This window comes from Panthera uncia, assembly GCF_023721935.1.
Source record: "Panthera uncia isolate 11264 chromosome B2 unlocalized genomic scaffold, Puncia_PCG_1.0 HiC_scaffold_24, whole genome shotgun sequence".
NCBI classification, from domain to species: Eukaryota; Metazoa; Chordata; class Mammalia; order Carnivora; family Felidae; genus Panthera; species Panthera uncia.
In genome coordinates this window covers 69,922,856-69,937,739 of record NW_026057580.1, presented here as the reverse complement: position 1 = coordinate 69,937,739, position 14,884 = coordinate 69,922,856, and the positions used below count along the sequence as shown (strand labels likewise).

The window sequence follows — 14,884 nt, the reverse complement described above, 5'->3', positions numbered from 1 at the left end:
AATTTACTTAATATTAAATGGTGATCATTTTCTCATTAAATAACAACTATAGAGTTTTACATTGTACATATAGACATAATTTACTTAAACATTCACCATCCTATTTCTATGGAATTAAATTTCCTCACATTTGATATTACAAATAGCATGTATTGAATGTTCCAGCATCTGAATATTTGCTTACCTCCTTGATTATTTCATAATGAAAAAAATCAACAGACTTAAAAACATAAAGTTGTTGTGTATGTAAAATCCTAAATAAAATTAAAGACAAACCATAAGAAAAATATTTGCCGCTAACATATTTACATCCTTCACACTCCGTGCTCTGGTTTCCTTTCACTCAGCATAATTTTCTCTCACATTCTCGTGACCAGGCTTTCAGTCTAATTTCTTGACCATTGTACTGGTATCTCATTTGGTTTAGCTTACTTTCTTCCAGTTCGATATTTAATTCTTTGCTCACATGCTTAATACCACGTGACAGTATCTAGCCTGCACTGGGACTACCCACGGACTGTCTGAACGTTGTCATTACATCCGCCTTGAAAGTCCCTGAGTAACCTGTGTACATCTCTCTTGAAGACAACTTAAAGGGGTGCCTGGGTGGCTCAGTTGGTTGAGCATCTGAATTTGGCTCAGGTCATGATCTCACGGCTCATGAGTTCGAGCCCCGCATCGGGCTCTGTGCTGACAGCTCGGAGCCTGGAGCCTGCTTCCGATTCTGTGTCTCCCTCTCTCTCTCTGCCCCTAACCCCCTCACATTCTGTCTCTGTCTCTCTCAAGAATAAATAAACATTAAAAAAAAATTAAAAAAAGAAAACAACTTAAAACAAGTAAATAAATTCAAACTGCTGTGCACTATGTCAAGCACTAAAGGGGACATTTTAAAATATGACATAGCCCCTGCCATTGAAACATTTCCAGTCGGCTTGGAGACTCAGCATGCCTGAGTAAGCATACTTACATGATAAGTAAACCTGGTGGACACAAGAGATATTGAATACAATTACCAGAAATTTCTATGTAGTAAACCATACCCACCTTCCTTTGTTTTCTACCATTTCTTCAGTTTCATTGGCCTACACCTTTAACACACCTGAATCTCAACTCCTCGTGACCCTGTACATGGGGTGATTTCAGTCACTGTACTGTGGTTGTATTTTTAAAGTTTTATCCAAATGTTCACCATGATGGCAAGAATTCTGTTTTGTTCATTATTGTATCCCTACCCCTCAGAACAGGGCCTGGCAGGTGATATGTGTTCAGTTGGCATTTATTGGACATATGAACAGGAAGTATGCATCTTTTTTCTTCAAGCAGAGATTATCGACAAACATATATTAGGTTGACAATAAGTATGGTCGGGCCAAAGGAGAGGTTGGGGTGGGCAAGAGTTCTAGCTTAAATGTCAGATCAATGGGAGTTCAAATCCTGGGTCTGCAATTTACCAGCTTTGTAACCTTGGGCAAGTTAATTAATTTTTTCCACACTTCCTTAGCTGAAAAGCGCGGATTAACAGAACCTACTCTGTGGGTGGTTAATAAGGATGAAGTGGGGTCATTTATGTAAAGCACGGCACAGTACCTGGCACATAGGAAGTGTTTGGTAAGTGCCAGCTATGATTATTTACAAATGTTTTCCCTTCCTTTTGATCCCTTAATGTCGTCACACGGCAACCTGTTCTCAGGGACATGGAAGTACAAACTGATTCATGATGAGGAGTAATACACCATAAACTTTGGAGTCAGGCCTGGTTGTGTAAGTCACTTAACTTCCCTGCACTTAAGTTGGTCAGCTGGAGACATACAGCTTAAGCCATGCAGAAGGCCACTGTGAGAATGAAATGAAATAATGTACACAGAGTGCCTGTCATGTGCCCAGTAAGGGCTCTTCCCCCTTTTTTGTCTTGGCTCAGTTAGAGCATCCCTCTGTGATTTTGTACCAAGCGTGTATATGTCTCTCCAGTGTAGTGCTTGTCAATTTATTTTTGACCTAACACACAGAATGTACTACATTTTTACATCACAGCTGTATCACATGCATATGTGATTGAAAAAAACTTTTTCTCACCAAATAATACTATGTATGACCCCTATATTGGGTGGCCTAGGCTGCCACACAGACTGAGTGGCTCAAACAACAAAAATGTTTCTCACAGCCTGGAAGTCCAAGATCAAGGTGTTGGCAAGCTTGATTCCCTCTCTCCTTGGCTTGCAGGTGGCCATCTTTGCCCTTTGTCCCTCACATGGCCACTCTTCTGTGCATGTCTTAATCTCCTCTTATAAGGACACTGGTCATATTGGATTAGAGCCCACCCTGAGACCTCATTTTACCTTAATTGCCTCTTTAAAGGCCCTGTCTCTAAACACAGTCACATTCTGAGGTGTTGCGGGTTAGAACTTCTACACATGAAATGGCAAGGGGGAAATAATTCAGTCCCTAACAGTGCCCTCGATATTTTTCTTTTATTTTATCAAAGAAATGCTAGGTACAACCAAACCGAGTAGGTTTTTGCAGCCCCTTATACTGATTACCAGACCGCAGGTTGAAAAAGGCCCTGCTCTAGTGGGTTGTGCGGGTTTCATAGGTTAGTGTGAAATTGGCACCAGCATTAGGACTTGCATTTGACTGATTCCAGAGACAGCTTCAGAAGCTCAAAACAGAGTGAGATCAGAGGGGACAGCCTTCCACAAATACATAACAGTTACCTGAGCTTAGGGCTTGGCAAATCTCTGTAAATAGCCAAATGGTAAGTCGTTTTGGCCTTGTGGGCCATATAGTCTTTGTCAGACAACTCTGTTGTATCATGACAGCAGCCAGACACAATAGGTACACTAGTGGGTATGGCTGTGTTCCAATACAACTCCATTTATAAGCACTGAAATTTGAATTTCTTATAATTTTCACATGTCATGAAATATTCTTTTCATTTTTTCCCTAAGAACTTAAAAATGTAAAAACCATTCTTAGTTCATGGGTTGTGTGAAAGTGGGCAGCGGGCCAGATGTGGCCCACAGGATATAGTTTGCCTATCCCTTCCCTGGCTGATAAAGCCAAGTCATTTAGCTAAGAGGCTCTCAAGGAATTTGGCCTGGATGATTTTCTTCAGTCCATGTAAGTGCTGAAAAATCTCTGTGGTTACTCATGATAAAAGATATATATCTAAAAAGCAAGGGTTTTGTTTGTCTGTTTTTTTTTAACCAGAGGGATCTCTATCTGGGGATGTGGAAACATTCTTAAAGTGCCCACAAAATCATTGTCAGGCAGCAAAATTAGGAATAGAATAAGCACAGAAAGTCTGCACAAAAACAACAGAGCTTGAATCTAAAAAGGAGTCTCCTTTGTGAAGTTGCTATTGAGGGAAATGTAGTGGCCAGAGAAAGGCCCAGGTTTCTTCAAGATGGTTGGAGGATAACAGCTCCAGGCCCCTGGTCCCCATGCTTTCCTCTCAGGGTGAGAGTGAGTGAGGTTTCCTTCCTTCATAGGAGCCCCACATCCTCCAGAGTCTTCTCATGAGGTTTCTTTCCCCACTCAACATGTAGGCCATGGTGGGTGTGGCCATCTTTCACTTCCTGTGGGGACTGCCTACAGCCTCAGGATGCCATGTAAGTGCCCAAATAAATCTCCCTACTGGAGGAGAAAGCCAAAAGTCTGACCATACGGTTTTTTTGCTCCAAGGGATTTATTTCAGTGGTAGCTAGAGCAGTTGTACAGAGTGTGTGTCGGATGACGATGAGCTCTCCTCTCACCAGGCACTGACCAGAAGGGGGAGAGGGCCTAGCAGAAGATGGGGGGTGAGCTGCCCCCAGGACTAGGCGACAGAATTCTCTCTCCAACCGTATAGTGCTGCTGCTCTGAGGTAGGTCAAGACTCTACCTGATGACCATGGACATTGCACAGTGGGAATCTGAAGAGCCATGGAAATTGGCAAAGGCTGGAGTGGTGTCCGGGGAGTTATTTTCAGTATTTTAGGCGGTCAGGGGGAAATTATACATTTATCCACAACCAGGTTGCGAAGGCAGACACAACTGCTGTGGCTTCCATTGGCAGGAATGAGCTAATCTCATGTGGTGACTCTGGAAGGGAAATACTGAGTGCCACAGAAAGAAAACACCTTTATCCCCAAGACTTTCTCGTTTAGGGATTCTTCAGATGGTAAACCAGAACCAGGATGCAGAAAATTGTTTTTTTAATTGACATGAAAAAATTGGTCTTAATATCTAAATTTTTGCTTTAAGAAATCAGATAAAATTTAAATGATTTGTATTATTTTATTTTGGAAACTGTTTGCTTCATTCAGTCCCGACATATGACAATACAAGAGCTTTGGCATGAGAGTCCTCTTAAGTGAATAAAAAACACAATTTAATGAAATGGCATTTTTGAAGCTTTTAGCAGAGCAAATTTTTAAATTATCTTGCTTAAATTAGATTGCTGTGCTGTCTTCTTTCAGTACTTATAAGAGCCCTGTTTTGTTTCTGGTTTCACTGCATTAACCACCAAGATTTTTTTTTTAATTGATGTATAACACACAGAAAAGTACAGAAATTAAGTGCACCGATAACTGACTTTTCATGAAGTGAACATTCCTGTGAAAACAGCAGCCAGATGGAGAGTGTCCCCCAAATACCTAAAGCCCCTTACACCCCTTCCCAGTCCCTAGCCACGCCCACTCCAAATGTAACTGATAGCGTTATTTCTAACAACATTGATTTTGTTTATTTTGAACTTTGTGTAAATAAAATTGTGCTATGTAATCTTGTGTCCCCCTTAACATTGTATTTGGAAGATTTCCCCATGTTGTTACGAGTCTGTTCATTCTCATTGCTGTATAATATTGTATAACTATACCAAAATTTATTTAACCCTTCTTCTATTATACATGGGCTTTTATGTTGTTTCCAGTGCAGGGCTATTACAAAGAATACTGCTAAGAACACTCTTCTACGTGTCAATGGGTGAGCATGTGTAACATTTGTGTAGGATAGATTCCTTGATGGAGAGACCTTGAGTTGGATATGAGTGTGTTCAGCTTTCAGATACTGCGAGTTTTCCAGTGTTTTTAGCAATTTACACTCTCATCAGTATGTATGACAGTTCCATTTATTCCATATCCTCACAAATGTTTTTGTTGTTTTAGACAATGCATTGTGATTTTACTCTTCTTTGATGACCAGAGCAGCTTTTAATCTGTTTAATGGCCATTGGGATGTCCTTTTTTGTGAAATTTCTTCTCAAGTATTTGCCTGTTTCTTTATTAGGTTGTCTACCTTTTCCTTATGGATTTACAGGAGTTCTTTGCTGGATTTAACATCGCAGTTAACTTCCACTGTGTGCATGCCTTTTGATTCTGATGTCATTTGACAAAGTCATACTTAATTTTAATATAGTCCAAATTATCATATTTTTCCTTTATGGTTAGCATTTTCTTGTGTTCTGTTCTTTAAAAATCTTTACTTCTTGCAAAGTGTGAAGCTATTCTGTTTTCTTCTTAAAGTATTATTTTACCTTTCACATTTGGTTCTACCATCCATGTGGAGTTCATTTTTGCATGGTATAAAGTAGAGGTTAAGAATAATTCTTTTCAGGGGCACCTGGGTGGCTCAGTCAGTTAAGTGCCTGACTCTTAATTTCGGCACAGGTCTTGATCTCACAGTTTCATGAGTTTGAGCCCCACAGCAGGCACTGCACTGTCAGCAGCTTGAGATTCTACCCCTCTCTCTGCCTTCCGCCACCCTCTCTATCTCAAAGTAAATAAAACTTTTTAAAAAACAGAATTTTTTTCAGAACATCTAGATGGTACAGTCAGTTGAGCATCCAACTCTTGATTTCAGCTCAGGTCATGATCCCAGAGTCACAGGATCGCACCCCACATCAGGCTCCACACTCGGTGCTGGAGCAAACAACAAAAATTATTGTTTCAGAAGTTCCGGAGGCTAGAAGTTAAAAATCAAGGGGTGGGTAGGGCCGTGCTCCCTCTGAAGGCTCTAGCAAAGAATCCATCTTAGCTCCTTGGCACTCCTTGGCTTGCAGCTGCATTGATCTGATCTCTGCCTCCATTCTCACATGGCCCTGTTCCCCTCATGTCACCCTTTGTCTAAATTTCCTTCTTATAAGGACACCAGTCACATTGGATTTAGGACCCACCCTAATCCACTCTGACCTCATTTCAATGAATTATATCTACAGAGATCCTATTTCCAAGTAAGGTCACCTTCTGAAGTACTGAGGGGGTTAGGACTTCATTGTATCTTTCTGAGGCACAACCCACAATACCCAGTGAACCCAACACCACTTATTGAACTTCAGCATCATCTTTGTCATAATTTAGATGACTCTTTGTATAGGTCTATTTTGGGACCTTATTTTTTCTGCTATTGGCCTATTTATCCTAAACAAATGCCACACTGTCTTAATTACTATTATTTTATAATGAATTTTGAAACTGATAGAGTAAGTTTTCCAGCCTTGTTGTTCTTCTTCAACATTATCTTGGCTTGTGGCTCTTTGCACTTCCGTATATGTTTTTGAATCAACTTGTCAATTTCCACCTGGGGAAAAAAAAAACCCTATCTTTTTTTTTTTTTTTTTTTTAATTGAAATGCATTGAAGATTCAGTCGGGGGGGGGGGGGTACTGACATCTTAAAAACAGTGAGACTTCCAGTTCATTTACATGCATAACCCTCTATTATTTAGGTCTTTAAGTTTTCTGTGTTTTGTGTTGGATTTATTCCTAGTTATTTGATTTTTTTTTTTTTTTTTTTGGATGGAGATTTGTTTTGAATAAATAAGAAGTAGAGGAAGAGAAGACAAGCATCTGCTGGGTTTCTACTTTCACTTCACACTATCCGGGAATTTTCCCGAATTTACCAAGCATAGCAGGGCTAAGGTTTAGGTTGAGGTGTCACTGACTCCAAATATGACCTAGGCAAATAAATTAGCTACTGCTTCAAAAATGCAGGTTTTTATGAGAGGTGAAATCCTCATAATGTGGGGTCCTGGGTGTGGGTAAAATAAGTCCTTGGTAGAGAAAAGGTAGAGGTGTTTCCTTACCCATGTTGCTGCATGGCAAACCTGTGCTCGGGCTAGAAGAGACGGAGACAAGAGGCTGGATGGGAGTTGGGGACTAGATATGTGATTTTCGGTGTTCTTAGAACATTAGGGTTCCATGGAAGTGCCAAGTGGGCCAGAAGGATGGCCCAGGTGGTAGCATTTTGAGTCCTTTTACCCTTGAACCAAGACTGTTCTGTTCTACTTTCATCTAATATATTGGCATTCGGTATCAACCTTGAAAATGTGTGCACGTGTATGAATTCAGAAGGTTCTTGTACTAAAAACATAGCACTAAAACTACTGGACTAGATATTCTTCAACATTTCATTCATCCTTAAGATTCTGGGATTATAATATTGTAGTCAGCCTACACTCCAAGGGCTCTCCGCACATCATTATTAATCTTGATCTTGGCAGTATTGTGATACTGTGTGCATTTCACGGACCTTCCCAGGAGCCACTGCACAGTATCTGTTTGGAAGGTCTCAGGAGTAGTAATCAGGCAGAGCTCAGGGACCTGTCCAGCAGCTGTACCTGCATCATAAGTTGTTCAGACTCTGGACAGCAGATCCCTAGAAACAGCTTCATTTATAAGGTCAAGGCAGAAATAGTTCAAGTATACTACAAAACAGTTTCTCTTTTTACCTGACATCTAAGTAATGTGATCACCTGAAAGAAACTCATTGCTCATTCTTTAACTCGTTAAAGAAAAGACATGATTATTATAAATATAAACTTCATTCCATGAGTCTTAGAGAATAACAGAATCTTTTTCCTTCTGAAAGTCAACTAATTAGTTATTCCAATGGCATTTATTTCTTCCCCATCTTCAGCCTAAAAGTTTAAACTTAATAATTCATTATTATTATTATTATGAATCATATTATTACTATGCTTGCTTGGGGCTGATAGAGATTACAGGGGGCAAAGGGGAGCCCTAAAAGCCCCACCCCAGCCCTCCAGCTATCCCTTTGCTTGACTCAGTCCAACCATTTGTGCCGTTAAGCCCGAATATATACCTTTCTAGTCTGACTTCAGAGCTGGCCTCTTGGGCAGCTGAGGGTAAACTCTTTGCTGGTTTGGTGGTGCCCTGCTCACAGGCAGCCTCTGATTCCCTGAGCCAGCCTTTCGTAGTTCTGCCTTCCTGCCCTCTTATTCTGTGGTCAGTAATTTCTTTCTGCTGGCCAAGTGCCTTCTGTGCTCATCTCTTTTTCTGTCTGTCTTCCTCCTCTTTTCTTCTGCTCTTTACTCCCCCTCCAGCAAATAATCAAACAAGCAACAACCGAGCCTCAGTTGAGTCTCCCCAACTCATTGGAGTAAAGCCAGAAGAAATAGAGCCCCGCAGGCAAGGGAAGCAGATGGGTCAGTGGTGCCTTCTCAGAGCACCCCTCCTCCTCCCCCAAGAGGAGCGAAGGCCACAGTAGTCATAAAGTGGGTTTGGTTTCCTAGGGAACCCTGTGTTTTCTGGTTCCCGTCCTCCTCCCTTGTGATTGGGCTTTGTGCACTGGCTTGTTTAATGCATTATCCCACCATTTGGAACGCTTTAATTTTTCAGACAATTGACTTTAGACTCGCAGAGAATATTGTAGCATGGAAGGAGTCAGGACTGTATTTGAAATCTATTGTTATCTTTGTGCACAGGCTGCCCAGCTTGTACCTCACGCTGTGCAGGGCAGCCACAGCCACAGGAGAGCTATGGAGGGGAGGGGAAGTCACTCTCCCTGCCCCCACATTCTTTGCTTTTGACAATAAGACTCAGCAAAGACTCATACAGTTGTTTCTTAGTAAGGGGTCTCCACAAGTGTGTGCTGGCTTATCATCAGCCTCTATTGTCTAGAGGAAGACTTGGAATCCCCATTGGAGAATTTATATAATTGGTCACAGAGGTGAACTAAAAAGGATAAAGCCCTTTGAATGCAACAAAATGACTAGAAGTGCCTCTTCTGTGCAAGGCATTGGGCCAAGCAAGGTGCCAGTGGTTCGAAGATAAATTTAGAGTAGGTTCCTGCCCTCAAGGAGCTGTCTCTTTCCCTTGCAGTAGATGATATGGTAAGTTCTATAGGAGAGGCACAAATAGAGTGAGATTGATTCTAGTGGAGGAAATTGGGCAGGAACTTCAGGGAGGGATTTATATTAGAGTTGGGCCTGAGGGCAGGTTGGTTCTCCATTCTTGCAAGTGGAAGTAAGAACACATAAGAGGGAAGAAACGGCACAGGAAGGCCTGGGGAAAGGGCAGATGCTGGGAACAGCAAGTGCTTTGGTAAGACTGGACGTGAAGGAGGAAGAAGAAATGGAAGATAAGGTTGAGGTGGGTTTGGAGTAATGGTGGCTTTAAGAGTTTGTGTTAAGTCATCCGTGTTTTGTTTTGTTTTGTTTCGTTTCGTTTCGTTTTGTTTTGTTTTTTTGCAGTGCCACCAAGCCCTGAGGTTCTTAGGAGGTGGCTCAGAGGCACTGCAGGGGCAAAGGTCCAGAGCAGCTCCCCTCTTCTCCATGTTGTATACTGGAGAATCGTCTTTCTTTCTTTCTTTTCTTTTTTTTTTTTTTTAATGTTTATTTATTTTTGAGAGGGAGAGAGAGACAGAGTGTGAGCAGGGGAGGGGAAGAGAGAGAGGGAGACACAGAGTCCGAAGCAGGCTCCAGGCTCTGAACTGTCAGCACAGAGCCCAATGCGGGGCTCAAACCCACGAGCTGTGAGATCATGACCTGAGCCGAAGTCGGAGCCTTAACCGACTGAGCCACCCCGGCTCCCTGAGAATCGTCTTTCTTTAAAGAGTATTCCACTTTAAGAAAAACTGAAACCCATTGGTATACGCAAAAGGGAGACACTCATTTATCCAGTCAGTTAACAAATTTTTATTATGTGACTTCTACATACCTAGCCCTGTACTAGGTTCTACTGAAAGATCACTGAAGATTTCAAACCAGTCAGTAGCATGGTGGCAAGAACCACTGGTTAGCATCCTGAGTTCTAATCCTGCCTCTGCCACCTACTATTCGTAAGACCTAAGGCAAGTCTCCTGGTCTCACTGGGACCAGTTTCTTACCTGGAAAATACAGTTAATAAGTCATTCCCAGCTGGGGCATTCTGAAACTGACATGATCAGAGCTGTAATTCAGAGCTTTCATGTGTGTCCATAGAGTGGGAAAAGGAGACACCAAAGTCAGGCCAGTTAGGAGGTCATAGCAAGAACTTCTGTGAGTCATCCTAAGACTCTGAGTGAAGACTTTCACTCACTCATTCAACAAACATATAACACTCAACGCCAGCCACCGTGCTAAGCATTGATACACTAGCAGTGACCAAAACGAGGTCCCCACCTTTAAGGTACATTATATTTAGGAGGTAGCATGGGTGATAGATCTAGGGATATAGTTTAAAACACGTGACAAGGGGTAATGGTTGGAACTATGGAAGTATATGAAATACCAGGGAAGAGAAGGCAAAAAGCTTTGGGGGAGAAAAAGAGATCTGAGGTGATAGAACATACAGAAAATTCTGTGGAAAACCAACTAATATTCACTCCATGATAGAAAGCACGTTCTTGGGGTTGCCTGGGTGGCTCAGTCAGTTAAGCATCCAACTCTTGATTTCGGCTCAGGTCATGATCTCACAGTCGTGAGTTTGAGCCCCACGTCCGGCTCCGCGCTGACAGTTCTGGAGCCTACTTGGGATTCCCTCTGTCTCCCTCTCTGTCTGCCCCTCCTCTGCTCATGCTCTCTCTCTCTCTTTCTTTCTCTCACAATAAATAAACTTAAAAAAAAAAAAGAAGGAAAGAAAGCACATCTTTCATCAAGCCAACATGACAAACCCATCCCTCAAAATATTCTGTTGGGGCTAAGAAGCTATAACACAGAAGAGATCATGTCCGTTTAGACACCCAATTCTCCTTGACCACATCACTCCTGTACATGAAGCAAAATTACACCAAAGCTGTATATGGTTTTATATAAGAGCAGATTACTTGGTTTCCTCAGAAAGGTCTTAAATAAGTACCAGTGGTATGTAAAAATGCTAAGAGCAACTGCCTAAAGCTCCTGGCCCCTCAAATCTTTTTCTAGACCAGCTGGCTCTTTTTTACTTTCCCCCAAGTTATTGGAGTGGATCCAAAAGCAGATTCTGAGATCCTCCAGCTTTTCCTTATTTACCCTGCCAGTAATTACATGTCACAGGTTGTCTTCCCTACTGGAGTCTGAGGCTGAGCAATTAGTCTCCCATTGTCTTTACAGGAAATGACATCCATGTGGCTTCTGGGGAAAGCAACTGTTGACCACTCTGGCTAAAATAATTTGGAAAGTGTTCAGCACTTCCTCTGGTTGATCATTTAAACTGGCTGATTTAGAAAGCTCTTGGAAATGTGCAAAGTGAACAAAGGTTGTCAGAACCAGAAATACTCTGGGTCACTTCCCCAAACAAAACAAGTCTCTAAACTGTTGCTGTGGCCTCTCGATGCACCAACTTGTCTGGACTCTTCAGCATGTGGCTGAGCCCAGTGCCTCTGTGTTCTGTTCCTTGTATAATGCTTTATTGGGCACTGAGTGGTCAAGATGCTTTCCAGCTACTGGTCATTGAAAACCCAACTCAAGGAGGCCTGAACAATATGAAATTTACTGGATTCCATTGGTTCCACAGACTTCAGGGTTGACCTAATGCAGTCACCCCAACTTTGCTTCTCTGGGGTTTTTTGTCTTTACCTTCCTCTCTGGGCCAGCTTTATCATTAGACTGAGCAAGGTAGCTACAGAAGCCCTAGGCGTCACATCCCATGGAACATTCAGAAAGGAGGAATTTATCTCAGAATGAGAAGAAGCTCCCAGGAAACCATTCTTCACATCTTGTTGGCCTGCATTGGGTCGCATGCCTAGTCTTGAACCAGTCATTGGCAAGAGGAATGCGTTCCCCTTAGATCAGTGCATCTGAAACCTTGTGGACACACAGATCACCTGGGGATCTTGTAACATAGATTCTGACTCAGTAGGTTTGGGATGGGACCTCAGAGTTGATATTTCTCAGAAGCTCCCAGGTGATGCCGATGTTGCTGGTTGGCACACTGCAAAGCCTTAGACCCATCAAGTCCCCACCCTCCAGCTGGGAGTGTTGTCGCCTGCCCCTGAGGCACTGTGGCTGAAGGAATATGGGGGATCTGTTAGGAAGAAGGGAGAAGGGATGACCCATGCAGATGAGAACCATGTTAGAGATACTTGTTCCCAGTGGTAATGAGATCTTACCTTTAATCAGGAGCCGCACATAGTCTATGATATGTATTAGAAACAAAAAGTACATGCAGTGCAGTGTGTTGTGTGGGAATGCCTGTAAATATCTTACTATTTATTTACGAGGATGTATATGTCATAATTCTTGAAACAAAAGATTAAACAGTCATGCTCCTGTTCATTATCATTAAGCTGTTTTTATTTAATACCATATACCTAGTGTGTCTCAAGAAGAACAAATTCAAGTGAGCTGGATATAAACGTCCTTAAGTTTAAAAAGAGTATGCCAAGGCCAGCCTTTGTTTTGAATAGGTATCTCATCTTTTGTAGTTCTCTGGGGGGAGAGAGAGTATACCCTCACTGTCCTAAGCGTCACTTGATATAATGGCGAGCATGGAAGATGCTGCCAGTGGTGAATTTATTCCAAAGCAAATGGTCACAGTGGCCTTATGAGTGGAGGAAATCATTATACTTTTGTCATTTGAAAAGGAAGAGCTATTCTGTTGTTGTTAAGTTTATTTATTTATTAAGTTCAAGACTACACCCAATGTGGGGCTCAAACACGCAACCCCAAGGTCAAGAGTCACATGCTTTTCTGACTATAGTGAGCTGCAGCTGTTTAGGGACAAAGCTGGTAAGACCAAAGGACTGGTCTATCCTGAGGCAGATTCATCACAGACCCGGGGGCTCAGAGTGAAGTACGCAGCCAGGTATGGAGTAAACCTTCCTGAAGCGGTCTCTTTGTTGAGTTGCTATCTTTGGCCTCATATACAAGGACAACGTCACTTAGGGAAGGTGACATTTCACCCCTCCATCTACTGGGACCACGGGCTCATATCCTTGAGACCAGTGAGAAGCCAGAGCAACCTTAACTGGCCTTGTCTTTATAGGTCACCAAGGTATCCATACTTAGGAAATCACTGGATATTTCTTGTCTTTGCAAAAGCCCTGAAAGATTGAGAGAATCCCATCTACACTAGCTGGGGAAAGCTCTAGACTTGGTGCTCCACGAAGGAAGGGATTGTGCTTATGTCACACAAGAGCCCCCTGTGTGACAGGATGGTGTGATGTCCAGCCTGTTCTTGGGAGATCTGAGCATCCTCTCTAAAGGGAAGTAAAAGAAGAGAACATTTTGTTGCCTCATTTCAGTAGTTTATACTTTGAATATGGAGTGTTTAGGTGTCCTGTCTACATATTTAGGAGCTCACAAGCTGCCAGAGAGAGGTGACGTAATAGTCCTATCAGCTGAGTCCGTGTGGGGCAGGAAGCAAGCCCTTGAGCTCACTCATTCAAACAGTGCTGGCTGTGTGCCTTCCCTCCTGTGTGTGCTATGAGGCAGGGCATTATTTGCCATGCGAGGAATAAAAAAAGAGGGCCTTCCTTTACAACTTAAAAAGTAGGATACAGAAGTGTATTTCAAGTATCTATATCAAATAAAACATAATTTTTGAAAACAGAAAAACAGGGGTAAGATAACAGCACATTGGGCAAATCAAGTTAGAAAGAGCTCACGAAGAGGAGAAGTAGGTAGGCCAGGCCTAAGAGCAGGGGCTCGTGACCTGGGGGTCCATGGATGGAGTTCAGGGGTCTGTGAAATTGGATGGTGGAAAAAAAATTATTTTTACTAACCATTAATCAAAATCTAACATTTCCGGGGCACCTGGGTGGCTAGTTAAGCGTCCAACTTTGGCTCAGGTCGTGGTCTCATAGTTCGTGGATTCGAGCCCCGCATTGGGCTCTGTGCTGATGGCTCAGAACCTGGAGCCTGCTTCGCATTCTGTGTCTCCCTCTCTCTCTTCCCCTCCCCTGCTCACACTCTGTCTCTCTCTCCCTCTCAAAAATAAATAAACATTAAAAAAAAAAGAAAGAAATCTAACATTTCCTTCTATTATGAAAGTAGCACTAGCTATTTGTCACCAATAGAAATTATGGGTGTTTTCATATTACTTTATAGTTACAGATATTCTAAAATACCACTTATGCCCAATAGTACTTCAGATCACAGTAATTATTAGACTTTTTTTTTTTTTGTAATTATTAGACTTTTGCTGGACCTTATTTAAATATAAAAAAAATCCGTTTTGTTATGTATTTTGATAACTGCATATCAGTATACCTCTTTTGAATCCTGTTCATTGCATGTATTAATTTCAAGCATTTAAAAACATTATTCTGAGGAGCACTGGGTGGCTCAGTCAGTTAAGCATCAGACTCTTGCTTTTAGCTCAGCTCATGATCTGATGGTTTGTGGGTTCAAGCCCCATGTCTGGCTCCACACTAACAGCATGGAGCTTGCTTGGGATTCTCTCTCCCTCTCTCTCCTCTCTCCTCTCTCCTCTCCCTCTCTCTTATCATCACACTGGTTGGCATCACACCTTGCAGAAACTCAATTCCTGGCCCCCAGTTTCTTCCCTTCAAATCCCACTCTCACGGCTCTGCCACCCTCCCTTCCCTCTCCCCCCTTCCCTCCTTCCCCCTCCCCCTTCTCCCTCCTCCCTCCCCCCCCCCCCCCCCCCTTCTCTCCCCCTCTCTCCCCTTCTCCCACTCACATGTGCATTCTCTCTCAAAAATACACTTTAAAAATAAAAATAAATAAAAACATTCTGAGAAACATGTC

At 42.3% G+C, this 14,884-nt stretch overlaps 1 protein-coding gene across 11 annotated transcripts in view; it reads left to right on the top strand.

Annotated features, from left to right (window-relative positions):
• FYN (FYN proto-oncogene, Src family tyrosine kinase) overlaps nt 1-14,884 on the top strand; it is a 211,614-nt gene that overhangs the window by 76,190 nt on the left and 120,540 nt on the right. The gene's annotated exons all lie outside the window — the stretch shown is intronic.